Source organism: Berghia stephanieae, chromosome 1 (assembly GCF_034508935.2).
Source record: "Berghia stephanieae isolate SIO BIC M18660-M18661 chromosome 1, UCSD_Bste_1.3, whole genome shotgun sequence".
In the NCBI taxonomy this organism is placed as follows: domain Eukaryota; kingdom Metazoa; phylum Mollusca; class Gastropoda; order Nudibranchia; family Aeolidiidae; genus Berghia; species Berghia stephanieae.
This window is the reverse complement of record NC_088360.1, coordinates 109447781-109452775: the sequence shown is the minus strand read 5'-3', so window position 1 is coordinate 109452775 and position 4995 is coordinate 109447781.

Genomic DNA, 4995 nt, shown 5'->3' with positions numbered 1-4995 from the left:
ACTTGCTCAAGGCCACAGAACAAGGCGGTAGTTGAACTCAGTACCGTACCGCTGAGCCAATCTGCCCCCTAAAGATAACCAAGACGATTGAGAAACATTATAAGAAAATTAAATAGCTGGTTTAATGTCTAGGGCAATAAATCTGGCATTTTTCAATTTCTGATCGATTTTCTTCAACGTGTTTTTGGAATATTATCCTTTGGGGAAAATCATGTAACATCTACAAAGGTCTTAGGGAAAAAGCCAAAAGATTAGCGATAATGTTGGATGTTTAATGATGATTTTGGTCAGTGGAAAGACGTGAGACGGTCATGAGTGTTGAACTACTATACAATCCAATTTCCCACAAGTCGGCGTTCTCCTGAAGATGATGATGGTGATGATAAATGATGATGATGATGATGATGATGATGATGATGATGATGATGCTGATGTTGATGACAGCGGAGGAGGGGGAGGAGGAGGAGGAGGAGGATAAAGGAGGAGGAGATCAACAACAGCAACAACAACATAAATCCGAGCTTTCATATTAAATTTAGTTTGAAACTAAAGTAGCAGGTAAGGAGACGAGTTTCCAGGAAATGCAAAGAAAGAGAAGAAACAAACAAAAACAAAAAATAATTTTTAAAAAACAACAACAACAACAAAAACAACAACAAAAACTCGATTGATTAAAGTGATAATCAGCATTGACAGCAGTTTTGGCATTGATGGGTCTATATTCGAATGTATGTAGGCTTGTTGTTGTTGTTGTTGTTCTTCTTCTTCTTCTTCTTCTTCTTCTTCTTCTTCTTCTCTTCTTATTATTATTATTATTATTATTATTATTATTATTATTATTATTATTATTATTATTATTATTATTATTATTATTATTATTATTAATTATTATTATTATTATTATTATTTTTCTCCTCCTCCTCCTCATCCTCCTCTTCCTCCTCCTCATCCTCCTCCTCATCCTCCTCCTCCTCCTCCTCCTTCTACTTCTCCTTCTTCTTCTTCTTCTTCTTCTTCTTCTTCTTCTTATTATTATTATTATTATTATTATTATTATTATTATTATTATTATTATTATTATTATTATTATTATTATTATTTATGAGGCGACTGTCATAGAGTCTAGATTTGTGGCGCGGGAGGGAAAGTGGGTGGGTGGAGGGAAGGATGACATGACGTGGGAAGAAAAGACTGGCCACTCAGTGCATTAATGTCGATGACCTAACTGGTCACTGGCATCATGTCCAGAATAAAGATGTGACTCGTCGCTCTGGAACTGAAACCAGATGTCTTAGGTATTGGACATTGAACCTATATCCAGAAATTAAATCAAATGTGAAAAATTTACCTGGCAACATTTGTCTTTTCCTTTTCTTTTTTTTGTTTTTTGTTATTGTTTTTTTTTTTTTTTTTTTGTTTTGTTTTTGGAGGGGGGTCTTTTTCCCTTTATTACGAGCTTGAGAGTATACAATTCTTTCATTCCTTTGTATTTATTCAACGAGTTATTTTTATCGTGCTATGAGCATGCGAGGATGTATTATTGTACGATAAAATATTACGTAAAGAAAGAATACGTTCATTCCACCCTTCAAAATAATAAGGGTCTAAGATAATTCGTGACCAATAGGATTCAATAGTCTGCCCAGCAACGAGCAGCTTGGTTCTAAACAAAGAAAACGTCTTTTGACGTAATTTTGTGGTCAGTGTCAGGTTATAAGTTAACGATGGCTACGGACAACCACGGTCTTCAGCCACTCTCTGATTTGAGCCAATGTTCACACTCCATTTGCAGGTCTGATAACCCAGATTGTTATTGGCCCATTGTTGTAAAGGAAATATCTTAAGCCTACACAAATTAGTCTCCATCACAACAATGTTAAACCAGGTCGATAATGGGTGTTTCCTTTTTACGAAACCCGCCGAAACCTACCGAAACCCGACGAAACCCGACAAAGTTGTGGAAGTAGGCAGCAGTGAAGAGTGAACTAGAGACCCACGGAAGTGTACACCAGTGGGGAGTGAACCTGGGACTATAGGAGGAGCAGGAGGGTGGGTTTTTTTTTACGAAACCCGTCGAAACCCGACACTATCCGACAACGTTATGGGAAGTAGGCAACAGTGGGGAGTGAACCCGAGACTCAGAGAAGTGTACACCAGTGGGGAATGAACCTGGGTATGGGTTTTGGGCGGGATTCGTGATAAAGAAACACCGCCCATAATTAATTACATTTGCTTATCAGACCTACAAATTATAGTTACGCTGCTTTGAGCCAAATCACAATTTATGTGGAATGGTTGTATCTGGCACTTGCTTCGTTCCATCTGGACATCCATGAACGATTCTAGTCACCATCATCTCTAACAGCTGCACGGGGCTTCGATTAATTATCTTCATTTGGCGAAATGGGATAAACACTTGTCAATGGTTGATCATAAAGATAAATATTCGTTCAATACGACGTTTACATATATATATGCAGGTCTGACATCCGAACCTACTTATGGGCCTAGTTTAAAATTGTTGTAATATACAATATTTTGCGTCATTTTTTAATTTTTTTTTTTTTGTTGAGATTTCCATTACAACAATGATTTTGGGTTATCAGACCTGTAAATAATTGCACGTTGGTTGAATACAAACAAATATAAATATAAATCAATTAATTATCACATCACAATACATTTGGTTCAACAATCTATAGCGCTATAACGGACCAACACACAAAACGATGTTTAACCTTTAACGTTTATGGTCTGGTTAATACATTTTGTGAGAATTACTCATAAACACGGATGGCAAAAAAAAAAAAAAAAAAAAAAAAAAAAAAAAAAAAAAAAAAAAAAAAAAAAAAAAAAAACAATAACAAAGATCAGACCTGAGTGACGTCAACTTCGTTCTATCTATAAGTACACTATGTCCACTTTTTGATGGTCGCCAGCCAAAAGAAATGGGATAGGGTTACTTGACTGTTGATGGTCCATAGATATACCCCAGATAGGGAATTCTCGTTGTTTCAACAGTTACTCATAATTTTGCAATCATCGAAATGTTCTTATTACAAAGATATTCCACCCAATCCTGATTATTCTAGAAATATTGATTTTTCAATCCTAATTTATTGATCTTTTGTCTTGTTTGATTTTTGATTTATTTTTTTTTTTAATTTTTAAAAATGTATTTATATTATTATTATTATTATTGTTTTTTGTTTTTGTCTTTGTTTTTAAAGTTTTCTTTACTTAGAGAAAAATTGTGATGAATGTGAAAACGCTTGTTGATAGTATTGTTGTTGTCATCATTATTATTTTTTGGACATCGCAGTTGTTTTTGTGTAATGGTGATGATGATGTGGTGGTGGCGGCGGTAGTGATGATGATGATGATGATGATGATGATGATGATGATGATAATGATGATGGTTGTGATGATGATAATGATGATGTTGATGATGATAATAATAATAATGATAAAATAATAATAATAATAATAATAATAATAATAATAATAATAAATAATAATAATAATAATAATAATAATAATAATAATAATAATAATAATAATAATAATAATAACAATAATAATAATAATAATAATAATAATAACAATAATAATAATAATAATAATAATAATAATAATAATAATAATAATAATAATAATAATAATAATAATAATAATAATAATAATAATAATAATAATAATAATAATAACAATAATAACAGCAACATAAATTAACTGAAATAAACACGTTGATCTGAACGATTATGTAACAATGTCACAATATCAGCTAATAATAATAATATAAGCAATAATTAATAAATAACAATTTTCACGAAAGTATTGCACACCATTATGCGCAGTTGTATATGGCACCAATCACCATTAACTGCAACAATCACATGACTCACCACAATGGGTTGGTAGTTAGTTTCATTATTACTCGATTACCAAGAAGAGCTAATGGATTATTACATAAAAATGGGTCCCCTCCTCCATAGCAGCATTTATTTCCCTCTAAGTCAAATAGAAGCTGTTTCGTATAAGCAGACATCAGGCCTACCCGCCCGTTGCGATAATGGATTCAGCAATTTCCACCAAACATGTTGTTGTTGCTGTTGTTGCTGTGTGGATTATGCTCCTTACGTAGGTGTGTGTGTGTGTGTGTGTGTGTGAATGTGTGAATGTGTGTGTGTAATACTACAAGCATTACGAATAGGCTGTGTTTGGACTCCGGTAATTAATCAATTAATTAATTCATTCATTAATTAAACCAGTTTACTGCCAAAATCTGGAAAAACAAAACAAAACATGCATTTGAATATTTGGCTAGAAAACCCATCCTTTAAATAACGAGCGATTTAGATGACTCTCATCTTGGCAAAAACTCTCAAACCTGGACTTCGCGAGGTTCCAGGTTTGAGAGTTTTTGCCAAGATGAGAGTCATCTAAATCCGTCGATATTTAAAGGACGAGTTTTCTGACCAAAACTTTAAATACATCTTTTTCCAGAGTGTGCCAATTATCTTGTTTAATTGTTGACAATAAACGGCCTTTTTACGTCGTTATAGAATCATTGTCAAAATGTACTTTTTAAAAAAACTGAGCTTTTATATAGCGCGATATCTACTAAACGTGCTGAAAGCGCTTTACAAGGGATCCCTGGCCAACAGCAACACCTAACATGTAGGACGAGACATGACGCCTGTTAGGCGATGTTATGTTTTTTTTTTCGACAGACACATCGGCCAGGTACTCATTTTAAAACCTGAGTACGATGAGAGAATGTGAGTAAAGAGACTTTTCCAAGGACTCAACTATGCGCCAAGACGTTCCGATCCGAAAGCGAGTGTCATAACAAGACCACATTATAGTCGTATTGGGTTGGTGCCGTATAAATAATTATATTACTTCAGGAAGAAACATTTGCGGAGATATACTTAAATACTCCAGATATCATGTGGATGGTGAACATATGATATTGATGCACTGTTACTGCTA